The 17,500-nt window shown below is 45.1% G+C and overlaps 1 protein-coding gene and 1 long non-coding RNA gene across 3 annotated transcripts in view; both read right to left on the bottom strand.

Moving 5' to 3' along the window:
- LOC143281918 (uncharacterized) overlaps positions 1-17,500 on the bottom strand; it is a 210,235-nt gene that overhangs the window by 66,747 nt on the left and 125,988 nt on the right. The gene's annotated exons all lie outside the window — the stretch shown is intronic.
- The window catches only part of LOC143282359 (uncharacterized), a 53,533-nt gene continuing 48,969 nt past the window's right edge, over positions 12,937-17,500 (bottom strand). For both annotated transcript variants that reach the window (XR_013055243.1, XR_013055242.1), the window contains exon 3: positions 12,937-13,473. This is a non-coding gene — a long non-coding RNA (uncharacterized LOC143282359). The remainder of the gene's footprint in view (positions 13,474-17,500) is intronic.

The raw sequence follows: 17,500 nt of genomic DNA, 5'->3' as shown, positions 1-17,500 counted from the left end.
AGAGAGAGGGGGAGGGAGAGAGAGAGAGGAGGAGGAATTATAATAGTAAATCTAACGTCTGTGAGCCATCAAAGCATACCACAGAAAAAAAAAAATTCAGTCCTAAACACACGAATAAAATAGAGAATAAAAAGCGAATAATCAAGAAAAGCAGATGAATATAGAAATTCTTACCCAAGAAAGACACAGAAACCAACTACACAAACAAGGCATTAATTAACACACAAGTACAGAATACATAATTAGTGAATAAGTATACAAATATTTTTTTTTTTAATCCTATCCACTCAACAAGGACCCAAAGCAAACTACACAGACGAAACATCAAAAAACACACACAGATACAAAATATATAAAAGATATATAAATAAGTAAACAAATGAATATAGCTTTAAAAAAAAAATCTGAACAATAAAGACAACAAAGCAAAACACACAAACAAAACATCAATAAACACCAAAAAATTAATCCACAGAAAAAAATAACAAACATGAAAGATTAATGACTAAATAATCAAATAAATTCACAATGGTTGTTTTTTTTTTTTTTGGTTGTTTTTTTTTGTTTGTTTTTTTGTAAGAAAGCAAGAATAAACATGGCTTCACACAACTCCCGAAGCCAAATAAATAAATCAACGAATAACTAATTAAATAAAATAGTAGTAATAAATGAAACAAAATAATAAAAATGCACTTCGGGTGATAAACGTTATCAACAACAACAACAACAAAAAAACAACAACAAAAAATCAACAACACAATAAACTCTCCTTTCTGATCCGTATACACGCCCTCTCCCCCTCCTCCAACACACACCCCATTCCACCTCGCACTGTTAAATCCCTCTCTTCCTTGATGGAACCAAACTCTAACCACCTCCCTCCCCTCCTCCCCACCGCACCGCTTCAAACACAATCGCCCCCTCCCAACGGGCACCGGGGGGCAAGGGGGCTGACGATCTGTTGACAAGCACACACACACACACACACACACAAAAGCCAGCCATATGGAGTACTCCACCCCTCCCCCCACCACCCACACCCCCGAAACTCCCCTCCCCCTGTGGCCGTGAATCAGTTATCGTTTCTCAAGAAGGCGTCACTGCGTTCGGACAAATCCATATACGCAACACCCACATCTCCTCTTAGTAAGATGCCTGACCAGCAGCATAAGCCAACGCATAACCTATCAGAGTGGACTTTTTTCTTTTTTTTTTAAACTACAGAATTTTGCCAGAGGACAACACTCTCGTTGCCTTGGGTTCTTTTTCAGTGCGCCAAGTGTGTGCTGCACACGGAGACCTCGAATTATGGGTCTCATCCGAAGGACTGGACGCTCAGTTTCATTTTCAGGGTTAACCTTGGGAGAAAGGACCGAGAGCGGGATTCGAACCCACACTCTCAACTCACGGACTCTCGATCTGTATTGGTGACAGCTGAGCGTCTTGACCATTCTGCCACCTTACTCCGAGGAATGATTCTATGAACCTAGCAGTCCTGTTAAAAATCCGGTTTGATATCACTGTCGCCTGTCATGCTGTTTCCCCGGGATAGATTGCTCACAGATGATGTGCGGGTTTTCTTCGTTTTTGAGGGTGTTTTGGTTGTTGTTGTTTTTGTTTTTTTGTTGTTGTTGTTTTTCATAACAATTTCCTATTCTTATTTTCTTTATCTTTATTATCTTTTCTTTTTTTTTCTTTTTTTTTTAATTCAGGGCCAGTACAGTTCAGGGAATCGAGACAGACTGGGGGTCAGGTTGGTGTGTGGGGTGAGGGTGTGAGAGGGAAGAACTGAAGAGAGAGAGAGAGAGGGGGTAAGAGTAAGAAAAAGAAAGACGAGAGAGAGGGTAAGAGTAAGAAAAAGAAAGACAGAGAGAGAGAGGGTGGGGGAGCAGGAGGGAGAGAGCGAGAAAAAGGGGAGAGTGATTGAGAGAGAGCAGAGAGAGAGTCATTCAGAGAGAGATACAGTGAAAGGGGAGGGAGAAAGAGGGGGAGAGTATTGTGAGAGAGAGAGAGGGGGGAGGGAGAAAGAGGGGAGAGTATTGAGAGAGAGACAGAGAGAGAAAGAGCGTCAGTTTCTCAAGGCATCACTGCGTTCGGACGAATCCATATACGCTGCACCACATCTGCTAAGCAGATGCCTGACCAGCAGCATAACCCAACGCGCTTAGTCAGGCCTTGAGTGCATGCATATCGATATATATTTGTGCACCTATCAGAGTGGAGTTCTTCTACAGCATTTTGCCAGAGGACTACACTTTTGTTGCCATGGGTTCTTGTTTTCAGTGCGCCGAGTGCGTGCTGCACACGGGACCTCGGTCCATCGTCTCATCTGAACGAATAGACCCTCAGTTTGATTTTCCAGTCAGTCAAACTTGGTAGCAAGGGCGAGAGCGGGATTTGAACCCAGATCCTCACGGACTCTGAATTGGCAGATAAGCGTCATCACCATTCTGCCAACTTCCTCCTTTGACAGAGAGAGTGAGAGAGAGAGAGGTCTTTAGAGAGAGAGCTCCTGAGAGATATCCAGAAAGAGAGAGAGAGAGATGTAGATGTAGATGTTTTATTCATATAGGCCATAGCCCCTTAGAAGGGGGTACACATGGAATTGACATTAAGTCGCATATTACTACAAAGAAAAATTACGTTACATAAGCATTGCGTTGTTTAAAAGCTCTATGCAAATACAAAGCAAAATGTTGTACAATAGTTTCGTTCGTAGATGACAATAACAATATCAGTTTAAATAAACAAGGCTGTCTATAAAATTTGAGTGGAATTAATCGTTCTCTAATATTTCTCAATGCTGGACAACTAAGCACAAAATGGACCTCATCTTCAGTTGATTCTTTGCATAATGGGCATAACAAATTACAAATGTTTGACTGCCTATAACGATACTGATGAGTAAAAATATCAGAGACACCGAACCTAAATTTCGTCATTAAATACTTCAAACCTCTAGCAGTATGCATACGCATATAAATTGGAACACTATGCAAATAATTGATCATTCTGTATACCTTAAATCTAAGAGAGAGAGAGAGAGAGATCCAGAGAACGAACGAAGGAACGAAATTTTTATTTTACGAGGGTAAAGGAGTAAGCACAAAATACTCCTTTACATTCGGCCCTCTGGACAACAATAATAATTGAGAGAAGAAAACAAAAATGCGACAGTCAAATTCACAACAGCAACATCAAAATTAAGTAAGCATGTACAGACATAAGCAAAGATACTTGCGTACAATACAATGGCGCTATAAATAAATAAGAACAAAGACAATAGGGACGGGGCGTGGTGGACAGCAGAAGGAAGAATGGACAAGGGGAAGAGTAAAGAAGACAGAGGAGGAGGCTGGGAGAGAGAGAGAGAGAGAGAGAGAGAAAGGGAGGGAGAGGAAGAGAGAGGGGGCGGGGGGTGGACACACATCGCAAAAGGGTGGGTGGTAGGATGGGGTGAGGACCACACACACAAAAAAAAGGAAAAAAAAAAAAAGCTATGGTGTTTTCACAAAGTTCAAGCTGTCATCATCAAACGGTTGACATGACCACTGCCTTCCAAGTCCTCCTCCCCCATCCCTGCCTGCCAGCACCCACCCCCACCCTCCACCTTCTCATTGCCCCCCCCCCACCACTTCCCCAAACCAAGAGGGATGACTTCTCGTTAGTAATACCAAGATTAAAAAATTCAACCGATGAAAAAACACAAACAAAAACAACAAAACAAACAAACAAATATCACAACACAACAACTTCAAGTCACCGTTGCACATATATTATCTCCTTTGATTAAACATACCATTTTAAATAGTTATCAAGTGCGACGTACGTACAGTTATTTCCTGCCTCCGAGAGACTGGCAGTGGAAAGAGAGAGAGAGAGAGAGAGACAGAGACAGAGACAGACAGAGAGATACCCATCCTTAACGTGAATATTTTGATCTTTTGTGTGCGTAAACACACGAAGGGGCTTCAGGCACTAACAGGTCTGCACATAGGTGGACCTGGGAGATCGTAAACTTGATCCACCAGGCGCCGTTACCGAGATTCGAACCCGGGACCCTCAGACAGGAAGTCCAACGCTTTTTAACCACTCGGCCGGCTGATGTGTTAATTGACTTGATGTGTTAATTGTATCTCTCTTCAAAAATTCCCTCCTTCTCTCCATCGTTACACCTATGACTCGCCTCTCTGTCTCCATCCTCATCTAACACTCGCTTGTCTTCTTCTTTCTTTCTTTCTTTTTTTTTTTTTTTTCTTCTTTCTTCTGGGTGTGTGTCAGCCTGAGTCCTCATTTTCCACCTTGATTTTAACGTGCACTGAGACGCTGTGGCAAAAGCGGTGAGGCGTTAGACTTCTGACCCAGAGTGTTCACCACAGATCAGGGTTCGAGGCCCTGTCTCGGCGTGTTGTTGTGTTGTTGTGTGGCGACGCGCTTTTCCCGGAGACAGCAGAAACTGATACAAAACAACAACAACAGAAACTGACACCCCCCCCCCCCCCCCCCCCCACACACACACACACACAATCAGTGCAATTCAATAGAATAATTTCGATGACAGCAAGGGAGTTCCAGGCCCCCCGTTTCGGCAAAGTGTGGTGTCCTTGCGAAAGGTTCCTTACTCCGATTTCCCTCACAACAATCTGGTATCTAGATTCGGCAGCCAGGTGTGAACGGGTACCTGACTTTTCGTTTGTATTTTGTATTCGTATTTGTATTTCTTTTTATCACAACAGATTTCTCTGTGTGAAATTTTGGGCTGCTCTCCCCAGAAAGAGCGCGTCGCTAAACTACAGCGCCACCCTTTTTTTTTTTCTTTTTCTTTTTTTTTTCCTGCGTGCAGTTTTATTTGTTTTTCCTATCGAAGTGGATTTTTCTGCAGAATTTTGCCAGGAACAACCCTTTTGTTGCCGTGGGTTCTTTTACGTGCGCTAAGTGCATGCTGCACACGGGACCTCGGTTTATCGTCTCATCCGAATGACTAGCGTCCAGGCCACCACTCAAGGGCTAGTGGAGGGGGAGAAAATATCAGCGGCTGAACCGTGATTCGAACCAGCGCGCTCAGATTCTCTCGCTTCCTAAGCGGACGCGTTACCTCTAGGCCATCACTTCACTGTTGGTGGGGTTGGGGGGGGGGGGGGGGGGGGGGGGGGGGGGGGGGAGGGGGCGGGATTAGAACGGGCGTGGCGGAAGGAGAGGGATGGGCCCCGCCTTCCCATGCTGAGCCAGTCTGATCCGAATTTGATGTCTTCTTCTTCTTCGTTCGTGCGCTGCAACTCCCACGTTCACTCCAGTGGGTTTTTACCGAAATCAACTAAATTGTTGAATGCGACAGTTCCCTATATTATTAATTCACGTGCATTCAAAAATAATAAATATGTAAAAGAATATATTATTATCATGAATTCGCTGTCCCGATTGTCTTTCAAGGACGTTCGATTTCTAATTAACCTTTTATCAAAGCACACTGTCTGTTTGATGTAAACGGAATTCCTTTCATCATTCGAACTGGCAGGTTAAGTCTGATTCTTACATTTCGTGTATTTGCTTTCCTGCTCACACAACTTTTCATCTTTCTGTATGTTTTTTAAGTACAGAATTATAATTATTGTGATAAAACGTTTGACATGACATCCATTTTTTCTCTCTTCCTCCCTCTCCTATCTATTACATTTGAAATACACAAATATGAATTTGTGTGTATATCTATCATGCATATTACATTTGAAATACGCATATAAATGTAAATTTGTGTGTATATCTATCATGCATAGATGTGCTGATATGCGCATGTTTGTTTTCACTTATTTATTGTTCATGTATTCGTACGAACTGTATTGTGTATATACATAATTCATATGTACGTGTGTGAGTTTGTCCTGCCTCTTTTTATTTCCTTCTTTTTTTCGGGAGTGGGGGTATTTGTATTTGTATTTGTATTTCTACTTATCACAACAGATTTCTCTGTGTGAAATTCGGGCTGCTCTCCCCAGGGAGAGCGCGTCGCTACACTACAGCACCACCCATTTTTTGGTATTTTTTTTCTGCATTTTCCCTATCGAAGTGGATTTTTCTACAGAATTTTGCCAGGAACAACCCTTTTGTTGCCGTGGGTTCTTTTACTTGCGTTAAGTGCATGCTGCACACTGGACCTCGGCTTACCGTCTCATCCGAATGACTAGCGTCCAGACCACCACTCAAGGTCTAGTGGAGGGGGAGAAAATATCGGCGGCTGAGCGGTGATTCGAACCAGCGCGCTCAGATTCTCTCGCTTCCTAGGCGGACGCGTCACCGCTAGGCCATCACTCCACTTTTTCCAGGAGGGTGGGTTCGGGGGTGACCATTAAACAAAATCGACATCGTTATCATGCACTATAGTTCACGAATTACTGTACAGATGACACATTTTTCGCTTGTTGGTTAATTTCGTTTTTATGTGTTGACGTGTGTATGTTTGTTCGTATGCATATTTGTACATTTATAAGCGTATGTAAGTATGTAAGCTTACATAATGCGTTTGATAATTAGGGATGTGTATGTCTTAATGGATACGCAAGTTAAATTCTAAAGCAAACAGAAATGAAAGTATCCCGTTATGTGTGAGTTTTATTATTTGCAGTACCACTATGTTAATATTCTCCTTCATAACGCGAGTGTGTGGGACATATATCATATACGAGAAAAGACGGGAAAGAGGAGAGTTCAGTTCAGTTCAGTTCAGTAAAAACTTCCAAAACCTGAACACTGTAATACAAAAAGAAAACTCCCAAAATTTTACACTACGGTTAATATCTTCCAAAGCGCGAACACCAACGAAAACAAAAATTTACAAAATTAACACCTTAAAAAAAAAATTCCAAAGCACGAACAATGTAGTATTAAAAAAAACAAACAAGCAAATAAAGTTAAAAAAAACAAACAAACAAACAAAAACAACAACTTCCAAAACCTGAACACTATTGTGAAACAAAAATTAAAAAAATTTAACACCACAGTTCAAACTTCCGATCGTGAACATTATAGTTTAAAAAAATAAAATAAAATAAAAAGATGTAACATCATGATTAAAATGTTTGTTGGTTTTTTTCCCCCAAACACGAACACTACACTGTATAGCAAAATAAAAAGTAACAACAATAAAATAATGCTATACATAAAAACGTCCAAAAATTTAAAACCATAGTAAGATAAAAATCTAAGAATGTAACACCACACTTAAAAACTTTCAAAACGTCAACACTAAAAAAAAAGTAAAACACCACGGTTAACAAATCCGAAACATAAACACTAAAATACATTTATATAAATAAAAATAACTAAGTAACTAACTAACTAACTAAAACAACACAGTTTTTAAAAACTCCATCTAGAATCTGAACACTAATATTAAAAAACAAAAAAAAAAAATCACAATTTAAAACATCAATAAACGTGAAAATTTTGATAAATTAAACCAGCTGAAACAAAATTTCCACAAATCTTACTACATAATTAAAAACTTCCAAAGTTTGAACAATATCGCAAAACCCAACAACAAAACAACAAACTCTCAAAGCAATTACAGTTAAAAACTTCCAAAACTTGAAAACAACATGAAGAAAAAAAAATCAAAATTTTTAACACCGTTATTGAAAAAATCTCCAAAGTTTGAACATCTTAACTGGGTGCCTCAGAACTTAACAGTCACAGCTAAATACCTTCAAGACTTGAACAGAGTTAGAACTTCCAAACCTTGACCACCACAGCTAAAAACTTTCAAGACTTGAATAATAAAGTTAGAACTTCCAAACCTTGACCACCACAGCTAAAAAATAAATAAATAAAAAATTCAAGACTTGAACAATAGAGTTTAAACTTCCAAACCTTGACCACCACAGCTAAAAACCTTCAAGACTTGAACAAAGTTAGAACTTCCAAACCTTGACCACCACAGCTAAAAACCTTCAAGACTTGAATAATAGAGTCAGAACTTCCAAACCTGAACCACCACAGCTAAAAACCTTCAAGACTTGAATAATAGAGTTAGAACTTCCAAACCTGAACCACCACAGCTAAAAACCCTTCAAGACTTGAGCATCAAGTTCCAGAGTCAGAACATTCAAACTTTGGACCATCACAGTGAATAACCTTCCAAAATTGGAACACAATAGTTAAAAGCCACCAACACGCATTCATAACACTTTGAAAAAAAAAATCCACAAATAAACTCTCCCAAACAAGATGCATTAGAAATATTTATAAAAAAAAAAATAATAATAAATAAAAAGCTCCAAAACTTGGGGATACCATAGTTTGGAGCTACCCAAAACTTGAATACCCTGGTTTGGAAAAACAACTCCTCCAAAATTTGAAAAAGTAGTAGTAGTAGTAATAATAATAATTATAATGGTATTTATATAGCGCTGAATCTTATGCATAGACAAATCAAAGCGCTTTCGCACCAGTCATTCACACGCATGCATAACTCTAAAACTGTACAAACTGAAGACAGGAAGGGCAGGCAAGGGGGGGGGGGGGGGGGGGGCTATTTTGGGAAGAGGTGGGTTTTAAGGCCAGACTTGAAAGAGCTGAGTGTGGAGACTTGACGAAGCGAAAGAGAAGTTCATTCCAATTGCAAGGTCCAGAGACAGAGAAAAAACGGCGGCCAACAGTCGAGAGTTTGAATCTGGTAAAATAGTAAAACAAATGCAAAACAAAACAAAAAAAACAAAAGCCCCATCAAACTTAAAAATGGTCTTAAAAACTTCTAAAATGGACCACCATTGATGAAAACCTCTAAATTTTGAACATCCTCGCAAGAAGACACCTCTAAAAAAACTTAATCGCCCTGGTAAAAATCACCCAAAACATTGTACTTCATAGTTTGGAAAAAAAAAAAAATCCTCCAAACTAGAAGGCTAACCCTTCAAGATCTGAACTCAAACCACCTAAACTTGGACACGACTTTCTTTCTCTTTTTTTTTCTTTTCTTTTTTTTTTTTTTTTTTTTTTTTAACGGAAGGGTGGCAAGGCTCCTGACAAGGAAACTAAGGTTCCGGGTTCCATTCCATTCCAAGTACCAGAGATTTCTACTTTCATTCAGCTACATCTTTACTGACCAGCATGTAACAGCACTGCAGCACAGCACAGCACAGCACAGCACAGAACGGCACAGCACAGAACCTTACTCGGTAATTAAGATAAGATAAGGATAACTTCATTATCCCATAAACAGAAATTGCATCAGGTGCAACAAAGCAAAAGTAGACAGTTACCCAACACACACACACACACACACACACACACACACACACACACAAACACACACACACACACAAACACACAGAGAAAACAACATGAAACATGAACTGATTAAACAGGAGCAATAAACGAGAGAAAAAAAAACAAAACATTTCCATGCACACTAGAACAGATTTAAAGTGAAAGCTGACGACTGGAGCATTCGATAACCACACGAGACAAACTTGATATAAAAAAAAAAAAAAAAAAAAATCCACCAAACATTGGATGGTGAAATTAGGGTGGGTGGGGGTGGGGGGGGATAGGGGTGGCAAGAAAAAACAAGCCTACAACACAAGCAAAAGCACGCGATCAGTTTCAACAAGAGTCTGAAAGTCGTAATTATCATAACAAAAAATTAATAATAATAAATATTAAAAAAAGAAGAAGGAAAAACGCGAACTGCAGCAACAACAACTAAAAGAATAAAACAACAAAAACGAAAACAAAAACAAAACAAAAAAAGGAGAAAGAAATCCCACTCACCGTTTGTTTTTTTTCCTCCCCCTCACCCCCCTCCCTCCCCCCCGTTTTAAACAGCAAAGGGCAACATGTTTGCTGCAACAACTACACATGCCCACGACAGGCAACCAGCCCTTCTCTCCCCAACACACCAAACTCGTTTACTCCTCTCTCTCTCTCTCTCTTCATGTCGTGTTCCCTGGGTAGGTAGGTAGGTTGCCAGGCGTGAAGGCGGGTAGGTAGGCAGGTAGGTAGGTAGATGTTCGCCCCTCTCTCGTTTCCTCAGCAGGTGGGCATTGGCGTCCATTTTTGCCTTTGGTAACCTAGCTTTATGATGTTTCAATGCCAATCATACAGCTAGATAACCAAAGACAAAACCGGAGCCTGGGGCACTTCTCTGAGTGTGCTCTCTCTCTCTGTCTGTCTTTCTCTCTGTCTCTCCCTTGTAGCTCTTCATCGGCGGGCTGAGTGGAGGTGGAGGGTGGAGGTGGTGGTGGATGGAGTGATGAGTGAGGAGTGAGGAGGAACAGGAGGAGGGGGGGGGGAGGGGCGGGGTTCAGTCAGTAGTTGCTCTGTTGCTGTTGTTTGTTTGTTTGTTGTTGTTGTTGTTTTGAAGGTGTAAGGAGCAGCTGAAATATAAGGAAAGGTTGGAGAGAGAGAGAGAGAGACAGACAGACAGAGAGACAGAGAGAGAGAGGCACGACACAGGAAGGAGAAAAAACGAAGGAAAACGACCTAGAACGGTAAGCAAGCAACAAACTCACTCACGCACGCACCCCCCCCCCCCCCAACACACACACAGATAAACCAAAGCAACCAAAAATCAAAACCCTGCACAAGTAAAACAAAGATAAATAAATAGACTCACCTTTACGGACCAGGCAATGATTCGGTAGATTCCACCCTGGACTTACCAACCCAGAGGAAACAAACAAACAAACAAAACCCCACAAAACACACACACACACACAGACACAAAAAGAAAAAAAACAAACAAAAAATCCAACCGTGATGTTGGCACATTACTTCCGGCACTGCCTTCGTGAAGACTTGATGTCGGCGCAAGCAGCAGGGCAGGGCCGTCCCCTTTGTTGGATGGCGCGCAACAAGGGCGGGCGGACCCTCTGAAGAGGAGACAGCCAGCCACACACCAAACCGCACACTTGCTCCGTCGACAAGGTGAAGAAGGGTGGTGACTTACACGAGGGTCATCGCATCTTTTTCTGGCTTGCTTCTTTTTTTTTTTTTTTTAAATTCTTCCCCCCCCCCTCCCCCTTTCTTTTCTATTCGTAGCGAGCTTCTAAACTGCGCGGTGTTGATGGGTAAGGAGGTGTGTGTGGGGGTGTGTGGGGGGTTGAAGGCAGGGTAGGGGATTGGGTGGGGGGGAGGGAAGGGGGTGAATGTTTGGGTGTATGGGAGGGAGGTGATGGGTTGGGGGTGGGGGTGGGGGTGGGAGGGGAGGGGAGGAAGCAGGGAGGAGCATCGGCGGCCATTGTTGGCCGTGAAGTGTGGTAGTGTCGTCCCTTACCCTCCCCCCCCCCCCATCACCCCTCCCCCCCGCCCAACGACCCCCTCCCACTCCCCCCACACTCCCTCCGCGACCCTCTCGGCACCTTTCGGCTCTTATCTCTCTCCCCCACCCCCCCCCCCCCTCCAGGCTGTCCACGTGGCCTTTAAGTGTCGTGCTGTGCTGTGCCGTGCTGTGCCGTGCCGTGCCGTGCCGTAGAGAGTGACGTAGCAAGGACCTGGGTAAAATAGCACACAGCCGCGGGCCCCCCCCACCCCCACCCCACCCCGACCCCACCTGTGAAGATGTCACACGTGTAGGTCATGCATTGTCCCTTGCCAGGTCCTCCTCCTCTCCTCTGTCCTCCAGTTTCTCCTCTTCCCCCCCCTTCACACAACAGCTGCAGGCCAAATCGTGATCGTGAGGGCTGCTTCTACGTAGTTATTCTACCAGCCAGCCACATACTATGATTGTGAGGTGCGGTGGGGGAGGGTAAGGGGGGAGGGGGTCGTCGGGGGGTGGAGAAAAGATTTTTAATTAAACAGATGTGAAGCAGTTCTTCGTTCAATGAACAATGAAGCACACAGAGCTTCCCTGCAAAAAAAAAAAAAAAAAAAAAAAAAAAAAGGAAGCGCTTACGTCTTCACTTTTATATACATATAATTATAGGGTCTTGTGTGTGTGTGTGTACTGGGGAGCACAATTCTCCTCCCCCTGGACCAGTGTGGAGCAAAGCGTCCCCCCGTCTCTTCTCTGGCAATAATAATTTAAGTCTGGGTGTTCTCCCAACAGGATCACCCGCGCAGTCCTCCTTATTTAAGTGATTCGTTTTTATTCCTTTTTTTTTTTTTTTTTTTTTAATGCTGCCCCATCATCTGCACCGCTTCACTGGCATTACTCCCACGCCGCCCATTCCGAGTCCCCCCCCCCCCCCCCCATACAGGCCACACCCGGGTTCGTCTGTCGCCGGCAGTCCCAGTCTCGACAATCCACTCGTTTGTGACTCGCTTTGTTAGTTTGTTTTTCTTGTTTTTTTGTGTGCCCCCCAAATCGACTAAAAACCAGTTGCTTTTTAAACAGGGGTTGTTATTCTCATTTCGTTTTTTTTTTTGGGGGGGGGGGGGGGGGGGGGGGAGGCATGGGGGTGGAGGTTGTTGCCGCGCTTTTTTTTGGGGGTGGGGGGGGGGGGGGGGGGTCAATCACACTTGCCGACAATCAATCTGATTTTAATTTCTGCATGAGGAAATGCCCACGTGACCCTGTTTATCCAATCACCGGCAAGGGAACTGATTCACCAACGTCTGCTGGATGCCTCCCTAGCACCTATCTCTCTCTCTCTCTCTGTATATATATATATATATATATATGTGTGTATGTATATATATATATATATATATATATATATATATAAACTAGTTGTTGCAATTGCCTTGCACGATTTTAACAATCAAGGAAAACTGATAGAGCTGCCACGTGCTGGCTGCCGCTGTTGCGTTATCAAGGGGACCGTTGTGGTCAACGCTTCGCGACTCAGTCGACGGACGGGTTCATGGCTTTTGTGTTGACCAGATCAACTGAGCGCCACGACCACTGTCCACCCACCACCACCACCACCACCACCTCTGGGCAGCGAAGCGGGGGGGGGGAAACGAAAAAAAACAAACCCCAGTGATGTTGGTGAGGGTGAGGGCGGGGGGGTTGACAATGGCTTCAGATACCATCACCGGGGACCGGTCACTAACTCTCTCCTTTGTAGTATGTCTACCATCTCCTCCTGTGGTAGAATTAGTATGTTCCAGGGGATACCAGTCACACGCGACAACCACCACCCCCACCCCCCTCCTCCTCCCCCTCCCCCTTCCCGATCCTATCTCACTGGTCCGATACTGATCGCCAACACACACACACACACACACACGCACATTGAAGCAGACCCGAAAAAGAAAAAAAAGGGGTGGTTTGCAGCAGTTGTAGTGTGTGTGCCAACCCTTGACAGACGGCAACGGCAACAGCAGGAGGAACAGCAGGACAGCGTACAGCACCACACACTGGACGGCTCCAGACTTCCAGAACCCCCCATCACCACCCCTACACCCCACCCCACCCGAGCCCGCTTTCTTGTCCGTCTGTCTGTCTGTCTGTGTCTGCTGCACACCCTCCTCCTCCTCCATCCCTCCTCGCCAGCCGGCTCGTGCAGGTCTGAGGACAGCAACAGAGGCTCCCGCCTGCAACAGCACCAACCAGACAGACACACCCGGTGAGCCACAAGCCTGAGAGAGAGAGAGAGAGTTGTGGGGGAGGGGAGGGGGGAGAAAGAGGGGGGGAGAGAGAGAGACGGGAAAGGAATAATGAGAGAGAGAAAGAGAGAGAAAGACAGAAAGAGAGAGAGAGAGAGAGAGAGAGAGAGAGAGAAAGAGAGAGAGAGGTGTACGTCAGAAAAAGTGATGAGATGTGAGATGTGTGTGTGTGAGAGAGAGAGCCAAAGACAATGTGGGAGACTGCGTGTGTATGAGAGACAGCGATAGAGATTTGTGTGTGTGTGTGTGTGTGTGTGTGTGTGTGTGTGAGAGAGAGAGAGAGAGACGCGCGCACACACACACACCACTGCTCGTCCTATTGAACCACACAGCCCAACCCAACACCACACCACACCACACAACACTGGCTGTGCTTGCCCACTTCACATCACCACCCCGCGTTTTCTTCTTGTCGTGACAACAGTGAGTTGCTAGTCTCTGGGAGGGGTATGTATATATATCTGTGTGTGTGTGTGTGTGTGTGTGTGTGTGGAGGGGGAGGAAGGGGGTGGGGGAGTCGTCTGCGGCAGTCATCTATGTTTCAGGACTCAGACCCAGACCATCCAAACCCCCCCGTCATCCAATATTCACGAGCGGAGTGGACTAGATGGAAGTGCTGAGAGCGGCAAGTAGAGCTTGTGTAGCACTAGAGGGGCTGGGGCAAGGTAATTACTGGCTCCCTGCCTCAGCACGCACGCATGGGCTGTCACGAACCCACCACCACCATCACCATCACCACGACTGCATGGGTAGATGGTCCATAATACTTCAAGTCTAGTCTCCCCAGATCTATTTCTTTTGGAATCCTACCTCTAGTCCGTCCTCCTCCTCCTCCTCTCTCCCCTCGCCACCCACCTTACACCACAAAAAGAAAGAAAAGAAAAAAAAAAAGAAAAGAAAGGCAAACAAACAAAAAACCGATAAACAAATAAATGAATAACATAAAAAAAGACAATCCACCCATCTTCATTCAAAACTAACACAATTTCGTAACCATTCAAATTGGTTCAGTGTGTTCATGCTGTTACTAATTCTTCTCACCATTGTTTCTTTATTTCTTCTCTATTTTTTTTCTTCTTCTTTTTTTTAGGGGTTAGAGAAACCAGGGAGGGAGTGGCTTTAACATCATGCTATTCAAATAATTAAAAAAAAAAAAAAAACAGAAAAAAAGAAGCTTTAAAAAAAAAAAATTATCAGTCAATTCAACACAATGTTCCCGTCATAGAATAGAGACCTTTTTTTTATCGGTGTCAAGACACACCCACAGAATGGATAAATTATTATACTAAAAAAAAAGAAAAAAAAAGAAGAAAACCCAGAAACCTGATGAATACCAGATATGCCTGGCCTAACTGCACACACACACACACACACACACACACACACACAGGGCCAACTGACGCCCCACCACAGAGCAGAAAATACAAAGAGACGACCAGCAGTAGCAAGCGAGGGCGCTGTGTCTGGCGAATATTACGTGTCCGTCGGTCCCCGTCCGCCTGCCTTTCTGTCTGACCCTCATCACCAATCAATACCATCACGCAAGCTCTAGGAGGTAGTTTGGGATAGGCAAGGCAGCACACGCACACACACACAGACACACACAGATACGCACATGCACACACACACACACACACGCGCGCGCGCATGCACAACGGCCCAAGCTGCGCAACACTTCCCAACAACGTTTGAACAGCTTGCTCTGTGTGGCTACAGACAACATTCAATTTTTTTTCTTCTAAGGGTGACGTTAGCCGCCCCCGCTGCGGCATTGTCTGTCTAGGGCTGCCAGCACTATTGAACGCCCCACTACACGAGGTGACAAGCAATTCGTAATGTATATTTATATAAAATAATTTTTAAAATAATGAAAATAAAAAATAAATAAATAGGACGACGATGACATCAGCCACAGCTAGGGGTCACCTTCAATGAAGACACACCAAAGCAGGCGGGCGGGCGACCGCAGCACAGCACGGCACAGCACAGCACGGCACAGCACAGCACAGCACGGCACAGCACAACCACTGAACTGAACGACAGACTTGCCACTTATACCGAGTCCAACGTAGCGTTTCGTGATGACCGACACTGACTCAGTGCTGTACAGCCGGAGCCACTACAACTCATGCAGGGCAGCACGGGGCAGGTCTTGACCAATCACTGAACGTTATCTGTACCGGGGAACCAAGTCTCTTTTAAAAAATAAATATATTTTTTTCTTCTTTTTTTTCGTATCACCTGTAGTGGCCTCAGCCTCCACTGTCTGTCTGTCCCGGACACAACCTTCTCTACTCCCTGCTCCGAGGGCCGTTAACCGGTGATGGTGGTGGTGGTGGTGGTAACCTGAGAAATGAGAGGGGAGTCAGTCGAGCACAAGCTCCTCCGTTTCTTCTCCCTTTCCTCCCTCCCTTGCGGCAACCCGCTGGCTGTCAGTTGGCTCGCTCCACCACACCTCTTGCCCTCGACTCACCTCTGCCCCCCCCCCCCCCTCTTGCCCCTCCCCCCCGGCTCCCCCCCACCCCCTCCTTCCACCTCCCCCCCCCCTCCCCGACCACTCGCCCACCTCCTGCCAATATGTCCGGGCCTGCCGATGACCTATATTGGCGGGGGAGAGGGGGGGGGGGGAGAAAAAAAAAAGCTCTATCTACCACGCTTCACTTGACGAGCTTTTTACCCTCACAAGGCAGCAGCCTGCTAAACCAGTCCAGGGCTTTCTCGCTTCAGTCGTCAGTACAGCCACGGCTTCCAGGCCTAAAGCCAAGCTGACGTTTCTCTTTTGGGCTATAAACGTTTTTTGTTCAAGTTGTTTTGTTGTTGATTTTCTGTACTGAAGAGGCTTCGGAGCAGTCCCGTCTTCTTCAACCGTGCAGGGGGGTACTGGCGTCAGTTCAAGTTCTGCCCTCCCCATGATCCGATCGTCCCCCCCCCATCCCCCCCACCTCCACCCCCAACCTGGCATCGATGCGAACTGAATGGAACTCCGGCCCCGCCCGTGCGGGGTGGCGTGATGCGGTATGTCTGGCCACTGACGGGACGGCGGCAGGTGTCCTCCAGTCGACTGACGGGATGCTGATGCTGATGCTGACGGCACTGCACTGTTTCCACAAAGATCCATTCCACTCACCAATTCAACAAGCTCCAATATTACGAAAAATACAAGAAAACAAATCGAACAAACCTAGTAGGTAACTACTGACTACTGTACCCACAAAAACGACCTACCAGCTGCCGAGTTCATGTTAATCTACGACGGAGTTTGAACAGAACTTAAGAAAAGGACTGACCTGTTGTTCAAAAAACGGCAGGGACCTCCCGGCGGTGATCAGTCTGATCGTGACTGACGACGACGACGACACTTATGATGATGATGATGATGATGACGTGGCTGCGCCGCGCGCCGCCACAGTCCGGTCTACGCTTCGTAACCTAATCAAACCCAGTCCGCTGCTAGTATCGTAACGAGAGGGTAAAAATAAATAAATAAATTAAAATCACCAGCACAACCTCACTCGGTGACTCAACAAACTTCACAAATTCCGCTCTGTTCCGTCCCCTGTGGTATTCGCTTGCCGACCCAATGACTAAGTCAACCTACCTAGGAGAAAATAAAACATACCTCCTCCGTCAAGCAAACAAACAAACAACAAGGTAGCCCGCTTTTAATGCTATGCCGCTGCGGCCGCCATGGCTGCGCGGCGGAAAACCCGGACTGCGGCGATGACGTAGAGCAATCAAGACAAAAGAACCCGAGCGGCGCTCCGATCAAATCCGGAAGGAGCGGCAAGCTTTCAGCCCAGCCCGAGCTTCCAGCGAGCTTCGCCATTGGCTGGCGAGGAGAGAGCCGGGCTCTGATTGGCTGGCAGGGAGGGGCGGCGCCTGCTGCTGTCAATCAAAGAAGACGCCCACGGAACTGCTGCCACTGCCATTACCACTACTGTGCACCACTGCTTGC

Source organism: Babylonia areolata, chromosome 5, assembly GCF_041734735.1.
Source record: "Babylonia areolata isolate BAREFJ2019XMU chromosome 5, ASM4173473v1, whole genome shotgun sequence".
NCBI classification, from domain to species: domain Eukaryota; kingdom Metazoa; phylum Mollusca; class Gastropoda; order Neogastropoda; family Buccinidae; genus Babylonia; species Babylonia areolata.
This window is presented reverse-complemented; position numbering and strand designations above follow the sequence as displayed.